We start from the raw sequence: 14,680 nt of genomic DNA, 5'->3' as shown, positions 1-14,680 counted from the left end.
TATAGCTTAGTTGGAACATTTTTTCAGATAGAAAGGCAGAAATAAGGGTTGCCCACTTTGAATTAGCTTCTGAGCTTTATCCAACCTTTGGCAGACAAAGAGAAGTCAGTCAAGATGAAGAAAGCTGTCTGTAAGCACTAAACTTGATGTCCTCCTGCTTTAGCCCACAAAATATAATTCATGTATGGATGGTGTCATGGTCATGTTTACGTGTCAACTTGACCAGGTGGTGGTACCTGCTCATCTGGTTGGACAAGTGCTGAACTGTGTGTTGCTATGAGGATATTTCATGGACTTAAGTCATGATTATGTTGACTGCATTCACAGCTGATTGCACCTATAATCAGCTAAAGGGAGTGCCTTCTGCAATGAATGATCCTTAATCTAATCACCAGAAGGTTTTTAAGGAGGATTCAGAAAAGACAGTCACTCTTCCTGCTTTGGCTGGTGAGCCTCCCCTATGGAGTTCATCCAGACCTTTCACTGGAGTCACCAGTTTCACAACCTGCCCTATGAATTTTGGACTCTTCCATTCCTATGGTTGTCCATCCAGCCTCTCCTGAGAGCTCATTGAGGAACTTCATCAGAGTTACCATCTTTCAGCCCGCCCTGCAGACCTTGGATGCAATAATCCAATGGTTATTTGAGACACTTATAAATTTTATGTTCATGAATATCTCCTGCTGATTCTGTTTCTTTAGAGAACCCTAGCTAGTACTTATGGTAATTTGGTCTTCATGCCTGCTTAGAGTTGTATATCTTGCCCCATCCCTTCAATTGCTCTTTTCCAACATTTAGGTAATCCATGTGGATTGTATATTTCTGGAACAGGAATGACAGAGGTTACATGTGAGTGGCTGCTGCCTGCTTGGCTGCTGCTAGTTAAAAATTATGGTGGAGAATGTATTGAATTCTCAGATGTCATAAAAATGCTCTGTTTGGATGTTTGGTTCTGTTTTGTGTAGAGTAAGGGATGTTTTGGCAATATGCAACATGACATGAATCTTTTTAATGTTTATCATTTAAAATAAAAGATTTCAAGTGAAATGTAGATTTTATACTGGCTTGCCATGGTTGCTACTTGGTACACCTTCACAGAGTTCTAAGATGAATGGTTGTTCAAATTCACCATACTACTGAAAGCCTATAATTTAAGACCCTTTACTTTCCATACCTTTTGGTGGTTGGAAAATGACCATTACTAAAAAATTTTTAGAACACCTCAGAGACTATGATGTATCACCAACCCAAGTAGGGGCTTTTTTCTTTTCTTTGGCTTATGCTAGCATAATGATAAATTCAATTTGTAAGTACAAATTATGTCTGCTTGAGAAAATCCCTAAATTGAGACCCAGATTTCTTATTATCTTGCAGGAACTAAACATAATCCTATAAGAAATCTCACTGACACAGATACTTCTGACCTCTCATTTAACAAACACCAATTCCTTCCTGCTAAGAGAAAGATTAAGCAACAGGAAAGTGAGCAGGACATTAAAGTAATATTACCTTCCTAGCTTTAAAAGTGGAAAAGATGTGCATTGCAAGAAGACATCCATTTAATGTGTTTTTATTTTGCTTTGTTTGTATGGGCAGGCTCTGAGAATCAAACCTGGGTCTCCACCACAGCAGGTGGGAATTCTGCCACTGAGACAACAGTGCACCACCCACGAAGGCATCCATCTAAAGGTTGGCTGTAACTGTAACTTCCCCTCAGGAAGCCCAGGATATTTCATGAGAACCATATTCTCAAATGTATCAAAGGCTGTGTTAACCAAATCACAGCATTGCATGACACTGAGAGATTTACTATAGGAAGATGCATTGGGAAAATTTAAAGTAGGACCTTTGTTCATTAATATCATGGGAAATCCACTCACTCTCTCTGCTTTGTGTTGAATAATGCCTAGACATAAGATATGCTCTGTAAATAATGGTGAATTAGTGCACCCATGTTGGTGGAAGAATACCAGCTATTATCCAAGCAATTCGCTGGCATGTGTCTATATTATGTATAATGAGCTAGAGCTTTGAAACGATACTCTGTCAGTCATATTATTATTTTTCAATTTTCTTATATATATAGCACAGCCATATGATGATATTGTGAACCATTGATTGTACACTTTACTTTAGATGATTAAATGGTATGTGAATATATAATAAATATCAATTAAAATATGCTTAAAAAGTCAAAACCTTACAAAGAAAACCTTCTAATGGTGTCCATCCCTTGCATGGGAGAAAGTTAATGGACCTTCAGAGACTGGCTGTTCTAGTCTGCTAGCTATCAGAATGCAATATACCAGAAAAGGAATGGCTTTTAAAATAGGGAGTTTGATAAGTTGCTGGTTTACAGTTCTAAGGTTAAGAAAATTTCCCAATTAAAAGAAGTCTATAGAAATGTCCAGTCAAAGATATTCATCCAGGGAAAGATACCTTGGTTCAAGAAAGCCAATGAAGTTCATGGTTTCTCTCTCTAGTGAGAAGATACATGGTAAACACAGTCACAGTTTCTCTCTTGGCTGGAAGGACATATGGTGAACACAGTCAGGGTTCTTCTCTCATCTGAAAGGTCACATGGCGAACATGGCATCATATGCTGGCTTCTTCTCCTGGCTTCCTGTTTCATGAAGCTTCCTGGGAGGTGTTTTCCTTCTTCATCTCTAAAGTGCTGGCTGATGGGCTCTCTGCTTCACGGTGCTGCAACATTCTCTGCTCTCTCTAATCTCCTCATTCTCCAAAATGTTTCCTCTTTTATAGGACTCCAGAAACTTATCAAGTCCCACCCAAATGGGTGGAGACATGTCATCATCTAATCCAGTTTAACAACCACTCTTGATTAAATCACATCATCCAGGGAGATGATCTGATTACAGTTTCAAACATACAGCATTGAATCGGGATTATTCTACCTTTAAGAAATGAGATTTTGATTAAAACATGGCTTTTCTAGGGGACATACATTCTTTCAAGCCATCACACTGGCCTTTTGGTGCATCAGGATCCTTTGACTTGCATGTGTGATTTTATTGATTATAAAGATAATTGGATTCTATTCTCTGTTATTCAGATTTATTTTCCCACAACATTATGAGAAAGTTCCAGGTAAGAGATATCTGCTTTTTAAACATGTCAACTATGCCAAGGACAGCTGTGGTAGGAGCTGTGTCCAGGATTGGGACAACAAAGGCAGTTTGTGATAGCAGTTCCTGAGGAAGGGTGGCAAAATCTAAAAAAATGAGGGAGAGTTTAAGACATTCATAGATAAACAAACTGGTAGAACTGCCCTACAATAAATACTGAAGGAAGCCCTGCAGGCTAAAAAGAAAAGTCTGGAGAGTAAGACTTGGAGGAGAGTATAGAATATAGATTATCATAAAATTACTGAAAAGCATAAAAGAGAGAAATATAAGATATGATATACAAAAGCTAAAGGATAAAATGTTTGAAAGTTTGTAATGCCATTATAGTAACAATATTGCATGTTAATGGATTAAATTTCTCAATCAAAAGTCACAGATTAGCAGAATGGATAAAAAATATGACCCAGATCTATAGTGTCTACAAGAGACTCACCTTACACCCAGTTTTCTTCCTTTTAATTATGCTTTAAAGGCTAGAGGTCAGAAGTCAAGATCAGCAATGCAGTGCATAATCCTGGAGATTTGGAATTCTAGTGGTGGCAGTCTTTTGTCAAATGGTGATGTCCTAGAATCCTCCTGGGACCTTCTCCCTCTGACAGTGGTCAAATTTCTTACATTGTAAGAGATCCAGCAATATAGGTTCAGATCTACCCTGATCCACTCTGTTTTAGGTGACACCTAAATAGCATCCTAGAAAATCCTAATCACAAATTTTCCATACTTTAACTGATAATACAGCTTCAGAGGTACATACAAATAGGTTTACACTCACAGGAAAAAGGGCAAAGAATAAGAACATGTCAGTACTGTGGATACCTATTTCAACCTACCACAAATATGCCTTATCAAAAATCTTAAAATTAGTACTCAGACTTTAAAGAAATAACTTCAAACAGGGATTCACATCCACAGGGAGAAATGAAGAGGACCAGAAATGATACTTATGCAGGTTAATATAAAAGGCTGTGTAAATATACCTTTTCTCATTTCTTAATTTCTTTTAAAGGCATGAGATTGTATAATGCAATATTTATAATATTACATGGTGGATTTATACCATACATTCAATAACATATGACAACAGCATAAAATGGGGAAGCATGTAGCTACATTGGAGCAAAGTTTCTGTATAGCTCTGAAATTAAATTTGCATTGATATGATGTAGATTGTGTTTAACTGAGATATATATTACAATCCTTCAATTACAAATCCTAAAGAATAATGAAAATTTAAAATGAATGAATTAATATAAATAGTACACTAAAAATATCTAACACAGTGAGGCCAATCAAGTGGAACATGAGAACCAAAAAGAGGAAAGACATGGAAAACAAACCCCAATATTGAAAATACACATGCAGATATGCTACATTCAATATGAATTGTTCAAGAACTCCAACCACAGTCAGGGATTGCCAGACTGAATGAAATTGCAAGATCCAATATGTACCATCTAAAAGAGACATACCTTAATTCAAAGACAAAAATAGATTTTAAAGTAAAATGATAGAATATGATAAACCATTCAAACAGTAAGCATTAGAAAATTTGAGCAGTTATATTAATATCAAAGTAGAATTTATGACAAGAAATATTACTACTGACAAAGAGGGGCATTTAATAATAATAAAAGATTTAATACACCAGGAAAATGTGACTATTGTAAATATGGGCACAATTCACAACTAAGCCTCCATATACATGAAGTAAAAATTGACACATATCTCAGAGATAACCAGGTAAATAAGGAGGGACAAATTTCCTCTCTCCTGATCTCCTCCCACTGAGTTCCTTACACTTTACATTGCTGAGATGACAGCTTTAATCATGGCCATTTTAATATGTTTACTTGTTTGGTTCACCTAGAGCATATTCCCCCCTGAATATGCAGCCTTATATGCATCAACTGTATATAAGTTTCTAGTATACAGTTGATGAACAGTGAGCATTATTGAATGAAGATATGAATGAATTAATGAAATCCCAGCCAAATGTGTAGGAGCAAGAAATCATCACCTATTTTTAGTAGTATCATAAGCTGTGCCAAATGCCTTCAGTGTAGTTTCCAAACTGAGTTCCTAGACATGTTAATAGATATTTAGTGAAAAACCGGAATTGGGTACTGAAACTTGACTATCTCTTTTCCTTTACTGGATATTCTCAATGGCTTTTATGTGTTTAAATGTGTTTCCCCCTTTTTGAAAACTTGTAAGAATTTTATTAATTACAAGAATTACCTTGAGGACCTGCTCCTCAGGATTCTGATTGGGATGCGGTGGTCTCTAGTGATAAGATAGTTCTGAGGGGACTGGTGAGGGTTGAGACTGGAGAGGTGGATTATGCCAGTGATTGTTGATATGAAATGCTGAGGAATTTGAACTGCATTGTGCTATCTATATAGACCATTGAAATATTTTAGATAAGAGACTTATATTGTTTCATTTTCATTTTATAAATATGCCTGCAACAATGTAGAAGACAAATTGGAGAGCAGACAAGCAAGATGCAGAGCAACTGGTGAGAATGATTCAAGTTACAAATATGAGGTCATGGAGTAAGTCGAGGAGGGGTGTAAATAAATAAACCTAGCAAGCAGAATTGAGACATCTTCCTGGCTAGTTGCACTGAAGGTTGATAGAGTAGGAAGTATCATGAAGACCTTCCAGCATATGGCTTAGATTATTGGGCAGATGGTGGTGACATTCATTCTAACAAGGAAGGGGAAGAAAAACTTTGGGGCAAGAGCTCTAGTTTAAGGACCCCTTGAGAATCCAATTGGAAATTCAGATGTGGGTCTCTGGAGAGTGGGCTTGATGAGAAGAATTTGGGGTCAGAGACATATTGATTGAATTGAAGTATCATCACTCAGAGTATGGAGAGTGAGAGAAAAGTGGGCAGAAGATGGAACCAGAAGTACATCAACATATACAGGGTAAACAGAGAATGAGGGCACAGAGAAGAAAGGAACACAGAAGTAAAGGAAAACAAAATGATGATGTGGGAAGCAAATTGGTGGTGGACAAAAAATTAATCAAATATATAAATGGTACAGCTAAGTCAGGAATAAAAGATAAAGAATGATTAAGGAAAGTGCTAATTGGTAATCTTAAGATAGCAGTTTAAGTGGAGAGACTGACTGGTGTGTGGCAAGATCACTATAGGCTAAATCAAAGATCAGGGAGTCTGGACAGGTAACGCACATGACTTTTCTAAAAAAGACTAGCTCTGATATGAGAGTGCAAGGGAAGTACTTAGAGTGCTGGGGTCCTTCAGTGAAGCTGTTCTCTTAGTGTTGGATGAGACTTAAAGAGACAGGACAGCATGCTTATGTGTCAAGGAGGAGCCAAAGTGAGAGAGAGACCAGCATCTGAGGGGATTGAGCATGCTTATTAGGCAGAGAATGAGAAGTGACATAGTCAATGCCAACTGCAGAAGCCAAGCAGTATTTTCTTAATCTAGACTCTTGTTCATCAATCAGCAAATTGCCTTAAAGTGCAAAATTTAAGATAGATTCAATGAATTTGGTATTGACATCATCTTAACCATTTGTGTATTTCCTACTATAGTAAGTTAGATACAAGTAGTAAACAATTGCCCACAAACATGCCCTGCTCATCCTGCTGCTTTTGCCCTGCTCCAATCATATCAAAATATTATTCCCCCATACCTTTCCATGTAGTGTCTGTGAATAAAACCCATATTTATTGTGCCCTACCATGGCTTGATTGCCTTCTGAATTACTCTCCAATTGCATAGCCACCCACTCTGCCCTACTGTCCCTTCTGTACCTTGAACTGATGAAGTGCTTTGCCCCTTTTGGATATTTGCCTTTCCTATGACTGCTTCCAGGCATACTTTATCCTTAGCACTTTTCCCGACCAACTTTTTGTTTTTCAGTTCTCAGCCTGAATGACACATCATCTCCTCACATAAGGCAGATACATGTAAACACCCATCCTTTATGAGATATCATAATACTCTTTTTAATTCTTTCAAATTCCTGAGTGGAACAATTGCTGTCATTTCTTGCTTGAAACTAGGCCTGATGGGGATAAAATCATAGAGGTGCCATGATTTACCAAAATCTTAAGTGTATAGCATGCCAGATTGTGAAGTAAGAGAAAAAGAGACAGAAATTATTGCTATGGTCTTTCATAGAATTAACTGTCAGGGATAGTTCTATTGGTTTGGAATTGTTATGTATTCCAGAAAAGCCATGTTCTTTTAATCCAGTCTTGTTAGTGTAGACCTACTGTGGGTGGGGCTTTTTGATTCGGTATTTTCCATGGAGATGTGACCCACTCAATTTAAGTTGGGTCTTGGTCCTTTCTTTGTACCCTTTATGAAAGAGAGGCTTTTGAAACCAGAGCAGATACAGACCACAGACAGATGAAACAAAGTAAAGGATACAGAGGGATAGAAACTCCCCAGAGATGCTAAGCGTGGACCCACAGGACACAGAGAGCTCAGAGAAGTGTCCCTAGAGGAACAAGAGAGGATCCATAGATGCTAAGAGAAAGACACTGGAATCGGAAGCTGAAAGCAATGCAACCAGAACCAAAGAACCAGGAGACACCAGCTGCATCCCTTCCAGATGACAGAGGTGTTCCAGACACCATCAGCCTTTCTTCAGCGAAGGTATCCTCTTGTTGATGCTTTAGTTTGGACATTTTACAAACCAAATTTGTAACACAATAAATTGCCTTTGTAAAAGGTTATATATTCCTGGTATATTGCATTTTGGCAACTGAAGCAAACTGAAACAATAGTCTCATATTCATATTAGCACTGAAATTCAGACACTGACATTATCTCTAAGTAAGGCCATAGATTCTTTAGTTGTGTTTGTTTACAGATCATTTAATGAACCATTAAAATGTGTCATAAATAATTCTGCTTTTGGCAGTTTTTGTATTTTGTTTATTGTATATATAGGTCCCTGCACACCCACTGTTCCACCAGCAGAAAGCTGGGAGGAAAGGATGATTTGGAAGAAAGGGGTTTGAGCAGCAGAGATTTCAGATCTGGCAGTCAGTACTCTCTGATTCAGGTCATGTACTATGACTGGGACCACAAGGGTCTATACCAAGGGAGGGACCCTGCTAGGATTCAAGTTCAGTGGTCACTGTACAGACCTTCAGACATCAGGCTATATGGGTTGGATCCAGGGACAGTGGTGTCCAAAGAAGGAAAAGCTGGAAAATAATGGTTGCCTTGTGAAGTGTTCTATTTTGTAGCTGCCAGAATGCAATATACCAGAAACAGAATGGCATTTAAAAGGGGAATTTAATAAGTTGCTAATTTACAATTCTAAGGCTGAGAAAATGTCCCAATTAAAACAAGTCTATAGAAATTTCCAATCTAAGGCATTCAGGGAAAGATACCTTGGTTCAAGAAGGATGATGAAGTTCAGGGTTTCTCTCTCAAGTGAGAAGGCACCTGGTGAACACAGTCAGGGTTTCTCACTCATCTGGAAAGTCATGTGGCAAACACAATGTCATCTGCTAGCATTCTCTCCTGGCCTCCTGTTTCATGAATCTCACTGGAAGGCATTATCCTTCTTCATTTCAAATGTCACTGGCTGGTGGGCTCTGCTTCTTGTGGCTACATTGTTCTGCTCTCTCAGAATCTCCAGCTTTCTCTGAAGTGTTTCTTCATTATAAGATTCCAGTCAACTAATCCAGACCCACCTGAATGGGTGGAGACACATCTCTATTTACTCCAGCTTAACAACCACTCTTGATTGAGTCACATTACCAAGGAGATGATCTAATTATAATTTCAAACATACAGTACTGAATAGGGATTAAAAGAAACAGCTGCCTTTACAAAATGGAGTTAGGATTAAAACATAGCTTTCCTAGGGTGCATACATCCTTTCAAACTGGCACCTGAAGGGTGATGTCTACAGGGATCTCAGGGCTAGAAAACTAAACATGGCCGAACACACCTGTGTAAATTAATTTGGGCTATGGTATTTCTGGGCTGCCTTCTTCAGGCCTTCCAGCAACTGAGGTGCTGTACAGGAAGGGCTCTTGTGCATCCAGTTCTTGTTTCTGTTATATTCCTGATATTGTCTCATCTTAAACAACAGAAGATGCTTGGGCAGGGCACTCACTCTGCCATGAATGACGATAGGTCTACCAGGAACTTCACCCATTTAAGTAGCCACAGGATATGCTTATATGGATGTACACCCCAAACATACACTGCAAGTGTTTACTGTTTCAAAGTTGCTATTCAGGGGGAAGGAAATCAGTCTGGTGGGGCAGAGGAAATTCCCGTGAGTGAGTCACAAGTAAAACCCACAGTCCTGACAAGCAGATTGCCCATTTCCTCCATTCCCCACATAGGGTATTTAAAAAGGTACTTGACTTATGGATTTAGTCCTTTCTGAGGCCAGGCCATTTTCCCCCTAGTTTAATGCCCTCCATGCTGATTTTTGCATCTCACATCCAAATCCCCCACTGTGTGATGCTGGGCTGCTCAGGGTTGGATGCAAAGCACAGTCCAGCCTCTGGATGTAGCCTGGATCCAACCAGTATGAATTTCACACTCTACAGGTGAAATTCCTGGATTTGAAGGAGTTTTGACAGACAGCATGTATGCTACATGGGATGGATGCCTGCACTGACTTTGTCCAATCTCCCCTAAGGCAGGAGAAGCCTCAGATTTAGGGACTTTCAGGACATCCTGCCCTTCTTCAAGCATGGAAAATGTCTCAGCCTTACCCTAGAGTGAATGAATTCCTAGACAGATTTAAAACATTCTTAATTATTGGGGTCTTCTTTGGAAAATAGGTACTTGTAGGAGTTAACTTTGCAAAGAAGGTATGTTTATACCTGGATTTGTGTTCTTTCACATTTAGTTTTGAGTTATTCATAATCAAAATAATTTAAATTCCCTTAGAAGTAGGTCATCATCTCCCTTGCCCACCGATGTGATCCCACTATTAGAATAGTATCTGGCATGTATTGGGCTGTCAAGATATGGTGATTGAAAGAACAAACCATTTTAAAGTTAAATTTAGAATATTAATTAGAGTAATGTTTCCTAAGGTTTAGTTTTCAAAAAAAAAAAAACAACAAAACAATCATGAGGCTAAGATGACCATAAACAAAACAACTGCCAGACCTTTTTTCAACTAGACACAATAGTGAGACAGTATCTAATTCCAGAGAATTAAATGAAATAGTACTGTTCAGAATGTCTATACTATGCAAATTTATATATGTAAAATACTATCCTAGAAGTTGTAGAAATAACAAAGTTCAAAAAGAACATCAAATGCAGCATCAATTAAATGACAGTAACTAAACTAAAATGAAAAGAATCACAATTATATTTAAATAGCAAAAGTCCAGACCAGTGTCTTGCTGAAGTTTTGAATGGTCAGGTTTTAGTGACTATGAAAGATTATTATACATTTAGGTCCCTGAAGGTTGCAGTTGGAACATCAGGAGCAAATGAGGCACCTGGGAATAAATGGGATTTCAATTCTACCTTGCCAACATACCCCTGTTGTAAATATTTCTCTTTCTTAGCTTGCTGAGTTTTTTTCTCAGTGGCCAGTGTTTCCAGTTCCCTTTTTGAGTTTCTTCTCATAGTATTTAATTTGCTTATAGAAATTAGTGTTTTTTTTCCAATTCTTAGTCCACATCTTGAGCCATCTTCTTGTAGAGATTATGTTTCTGATATGTGAAGTTCATGTTTCTATACACTTCACAGAGTTTCTTTTCCATTTCTGAGCTGTAAGATTTTTCCTCAGTTGAATTCTTAAGTTGCATCACATGATTTTTATGGATCTTAGGAAATATTTCAAATTTCACCTGAAGGGTCTCAATTTCATTTTTCAGCTTTGAATTTGCAGATGGCAGTGATGATTGCTCATTTTGGAGACCTTTTGTTTGCCCTGTAATCTCTTCACTTGTGCTTTTTGTCACCTACTTTCTTAAATATTTCTTGTTTTTCTTTCCAGCCTTTTAAAGGAAATATGTAAGTTCACAATATCAGTAAGTTTCTTCATATTAATTGTCAATTGATAAAATAGAGGATCTCTAATTTCTGATTTACTATTATTGTTTAGTTCCAAGTTGCTGTCATCCATATAAACCTCATTAAATTGATCAGGCAAGTTTGTGATCTTTGGCACACTTTCATGCAGAAAATTTTATCTGGCACTCTTTATCCTGTGCAACTTGTTTCAGTATTGCATTGGAATGTTCAAGCAGTTTTATTTGCTCCTTTGATTCTTCCATGCTTTGCTGCCATCTTGCTGTTTTGTGGATGTACACTTGTGGATTTTCCTGAAGGTGAGTGTTTTCAATCTTACAATTCATTATTTCCTCTTAAAGTTGTTCTCTTGTCATCTGAGATGGTATTAAGGTATTTCTTGCAAGAATGATGAAATTGAAGGAAATTTCCTGCCTTGTAGTATAACTGAGACTGTTCTTGAAGGCAAGCCATCATCATTCCATGAGATAAAAAGTTCACTTTTATGTTCTTTTTCCAAAATGTCTATTGTATTGTTGAGTCAAGAGCTGATGAGATTTGTATTGGGTGCTGCCAAACAGAGTCTGTAATGTGAGTGGACTGTCTCCACCATGGAGGGCTCAAGGGTTTTTTAGGCTGGTGTCATCAGTCCAGTCTTCTCATGATCTTTTTTGATGTTCTTCAACACAGGTGGAAATAATTGGGGCTAGCCCTTTATTCCTGTTTGCAGTATATGTTGACAATTTACTATAAGAACCATTACAGCAATATATGTCAGGATTTCCCAGGGAAATCCAAAGACACCTGAGAATTGTCACATGCTTTTAGACATCAGCAGCAAAGCACCAGAAAGCTGGTCAAGGATCACCTGGAGAGAAACTTTGGTGGTCATTAGCAGGCCCTACATAGCTCTGGAATTCACCAAAACTCTGTCTCTGAGTGCCAGTATCCCATTAGACCAAATGATTCTCCAGAATGCTGTGCAGGGTGTCATCTCCAATGAAAACATCCTCCTAGCAACCAGGACACTGTCAATGGTGCAGGGGGTGGGGGCCCAGCAATATTCTATAAAACAGTGCTTTTAACATTACTTCTCCTTCTGTACAAATAGTGGTGTTAATTATATTACACATTGAGAAAGAGGGAAATGTTTGATGGTAGCCAGGGGAGACCACTCCATGAACTCTGGCCTCACCCTGGTCTGTAAAAACCTAGAAAATTAGACAGTGCCATGAGCTCACCTCTTCCCTGCACATGAGCATGTCAGAACATAAATGTGGGATCCCTGTGGTCTTTGAGTGGGCTTATTCTCCTGACAACTTACTTTCTGACCTTGGCATGCATGATCCTGCCTAAAAGGGTTGCAGGGATCTCCCTTGCCTCAAGTTTTTCTTCTCCTTGATATTTGTTCCAGGCAAGCAGGGGTAAAATAGTGCAGGGTCTCACCAACAGTATCAACAAACAGCCCTGGATCCCAATCACAAGATCTCAGGAGAAATCTGCTAGAATGGGGAAATCTTAAATTATCATATTTTTTTTCTGAACATACTTGTTTCCCCTCTTATCCATGTCTTTCTGGATCCTGTAGTCTTTCCTTTGGGGTGACTTGTTGAAGCAGGCTCTTTCCCTCATATCCTGCTATCCTCAGCACAAGCCTGCCAGGGTGGCCTTTAGAAATGACCTCCAAAGTGGGATGATCTTTCATTGCAGCTGAATTTCACATCTTTTATTTCAGTAAAACACATCTCAGTCTCCTAGGATCTCTCTGGCAGGCTCATGGTTCAACATTTCTACTAATGACTCACCTCCTTATATTCTATCAATGTGGCTTGAAAATATTCCTGTCATATATATACTGGTATGTTTCCCAAATGAGTTCCCTAATCTGCTACCTTCATTCATTAATTCATTCATTCAGCACAAATGTTTTAGGGTCTCTCATAGGCCAGGTATTGTGTTAGACATTGGGTGAACATTGTTTAACAAACAGCAATGATCCTGGCAAAGACTGTTTTTGTTTACCTTTACCAAGTGGCCAGACTGACTCTGGTGTCATTACCTGTTTCCTCCACTTTCCCATCATTAAACCATCTTCAATGTGTGGGACTGCCCAGAAAAGCAACCAAGGCTGCAGAGGGAAAATTTAAAAGGAAAATTTCAGACACTAATCATTATATATTTCAAACTATCCCCAAATCTTCCCCTTTTTTCTCCCTCTCACCCTGGATACTCAGGCACATGAGAGGCTCTGGAATAGGTAGTTTCTTATCTCACTCCTCTCTCCTACACTTACATATCAGGACTGTTTTTTCCATAAACCAGTTTGAATATACTCAAGTGTGATGTGAAATATATTATTTGATATCTAAATCTTGTGCCTTGTCCATGATGACCAGCTTTTTGGAAAGTGACAAATGGCACAGCACAATCAGAACATCAAAAAAAACCCAATTATAATAATGTATAAGTATATACAAATGCATTGATAATCAACATAACATATTACACATTTTATATATAATAGACTTTTATTTGATAATATATATCGTCCTAGATTATTTTCTATCATAAATAATATTTATAAAATAATAGGACTAGTTAACAGTGGGAATTACTAATAATAGGAATGATTCTATCAAAATTATATGTTAAGAAAAATATAATATTTAGTAAATTTTTACCCTAGAATAGTTTCAGATTTACAGAAAATTGTCCAGATAATACAGAGATTTATCATTTAACCAATGTCCAATTTTTCATCTTATTGTTTTTTGTCTTATGCTCCATTTCTTACAATTTATGAGCCAATGTAAGTACATTACCATTATCTGCAGTCTGTTCTTTCTCCAGATTTCCTTAGCTTGATCTCTTCTCTTCCACATTTCATTCCAGTATTCCACCTTGCATTTAGTCCACATGTCTGTTTAAACTCGCCTTGGCTGTGAGAGTTTCTTAGCCAGCCCTTGTTAATGATGAGCTTGACAATATCCAGGAGCACTGATCAGGAATCTTGTGGAATGTCCACCAATTGAGCTTTATCAGATGTTTTTCTCATGGTTATGCTGTGATGTTTTTTGTGAGGAAGACCAGAGTGGTAAAGTGCCTTTCCCATCATTCCTTATGAAGGGGTCATACCCTCAGAAGGTACTGTTGATGTGTAACTTCATCACTTGGCTGAAGTTTTATTTGTCATTTTTCCAATGTAAAATTACTCTTTTGCTTCTGGCCACCTATATGTACTTTTTGAAAGGAAGTCACTATACATTGCCACCCTTAAGAAGTGGGAAGTTGTGTTTCAACTCCCTGATGAATATCACTATCAATAAATTGAAAACTTTTTAGATGTTGTGGTGGTTTGAAGCCTTATCTAACCAGAAAACCACATTCTTAAACCGTTCCTGCCTCTGTGAACCCATTGTAAGTAGTTCCTTTTGATGAGGCTATTTCATTTAAGTTGTGACCCACCTCATGCTCAATGGGTCTGAATCCTCCTTCTAGAATCTTTATAGACAGAATGAATACAGAGAAAGAAAGTGAAAGC

This window comes from Tamandua tetradactyla, chromosome 4 (assembly GCF_023851605.1).
Source record: "Tamandua tetradactyla isolate mTamTet1 chromosome 4, mTamTet1.pri, whole genome shotgun sequence".
Taxonomy (NCBI): Eukaryota; Metazoa; Chordata; class Mammalia; order Pilosa; family Myrmecophagidae; genus Tamandua; species Tamandua tetradactyla.
This window is presented reverse-complemented; position numbering follows the sequence as displayed.